Source organism: the organism of the source record quoted next, unplaced genomic scaffold (assembly GCF_019419815.1).
Source record: "Pyrus x bretschneideri cultivar Hongxiangsu unplaced genomic scaffold, Pyrus_bretschneideri_v1 Contig126, whole genome shotgun sequence".
Taxonomy (NCBI): Eukaryota; Viridiplantae; Streptophyta; class Magnoliopsida; order Rosales; family Rosaceae; genus Pyrus; species Pyrus x bretschneideri.
In genome coordinates, this window is record NW_025999420.1 from 451,143 (window position 1) to 453,050 (window position 1,908).

Consider the following 1,908-nt stretch of genomic DNA (forward strand, 5'->3'; position numbering starts at 1 on the left):
GAGAAAGTACTAGGGTTCTGCCGTCACCCTAACAATCCTATGTAGCTTTTCTAAATTACTTACGAACCATACATGTGTGTTTTGAAGGTTAGGTTTTCCTAGAGTATATCCTACTTGGAACCTCCAACATAGAACGTATATCTAACATGCAACCCGTCCGTGGTGTTCAGATCGAATGTGAACATGCAAGACTCATTAAGTTTTATGAAAACCTTCCTAAAAAAAACCATATAACCCTTAAAACGTGTCGTCCATCCTAAGAGGTTACACATATTAACCACAAGAAGCTTTAGTCAATTTTAGGGACAATCCTCCGCCAAAATTGCATCAAATAACTTTTCCAAATATCCTAATGGTCGCGAATCACTAAGACAAATAGATAGTTTAAAGCACAGTGATTAACATTCCAAAACCTACATGCATAAATTCATAAGCAAAGTAAAAAGAGACTACATATTCTTGCTAAGGATCATGGCCTCGCCCTAGCAGAAAGAATTAGTTACGCATATTCATACTAAAAATCATAGTCTTTATTGAAATAGAAAAAGAATGAAAACACCTTGTAGAATAAAATCTGAAAATCTCTAAACTTTGCCCAAAATCTTCTCTCCAAAAGTTGCATACGTTCTCCTCTCTCCCCCTCTTCCCCCAAACCCTAGGTCTGCCAAAAAGGCTTATTTATACTACCCTCATTAAACCCTGCTGATAAAAAATAGTCTTAGAATAAGACTAGGGAACTAAATAAATTAAAATAAAATAGGAAACATAATCCTAAATTAAATTGGTAAATTCGTCCAAAATCTTGCACAGCCACGTTTTGGACCCATATCAGCTCCAAAATGGGCCCAAAATAGCTGGATTTAAAGCTTCGACTATTCTGAACACTTCTCCAGAAGGCTACGAACCCATCTGAGGTCATCTTGGGCTCCAAAAATGCAGTTTAAACCCATAAACGTCAATTTCCAGCATCGCGCACTGCTCTTTCATTTAATCTCCAGAAAATAACCGCTTGGTAGAAATTGCTGAGATTTTGACACGAACAAGCTAAGGAACACACGAATGTCTTCCAATTTGAATCACTCCAAAATTCGTCCGTTTGGTCATGTTTTGCTCCAGAGGAAGTCTAATGTCCTACGTTGAGAATATAAAGCAAAGTATCAACATTCTACCAAAATAATTACCAAATTATACTAAGAATAGGGTGAAATATATAATATAATATTGACTCATCAAAGGCCCTCTCTTTGGGTGATTAGCCTTTGCTTATGCAAAGAGGAATCTACAAAGGTATTGATTTCTCAACTCACTTTGTTTTGAGTTGAGTCTTGGTTCACCTATTTACTAGGCTTTGAAGTTCATGGGTTAAGTTTTGTTTTTGAGTGCATATAAACATGATTCCGCCTTTTAATTGTTAATTGCATGTTGTTGATGTTGCTCAAATGAACTTGTTTTTCACAAATCTTCCTTCAAGTGGTATCAAGAGCCTAAGTCTAGTAGTTGGTGAATCCCTTTGGGTTTTGTAGTTCATAGTTTGTGATTTGAATGTTGTAATTGTTACAAGCTTTATTCTTGCTTCTTTGAATGTAAATTTTGTTAGAAAATTTGCCATCTCAAATGTTGTAGATGTAGTTCATATGAGCATGAATTTTGGAGCTAAAATTTGGTGCCATGTTTTTGGGGAAATTCGGCCAAATCCAAAGGGTGGATTTTTGGGTTCTTGTTTGACTTGTTAAAAGTGTTTTAAAGTGACTTTTGGAACCCCTATGTACCCTATTATGGTTGTATGTTATTTCCCTTAAGTTTGAGTGGTTTTGGTATGTTTTTGGGTGAAGAATGTTCATGGAGCTCTTATGGGTTTCCATGGATGTTCTTCATTGTTCTTGATATGTTCTTGCCAAGAACAAAAGG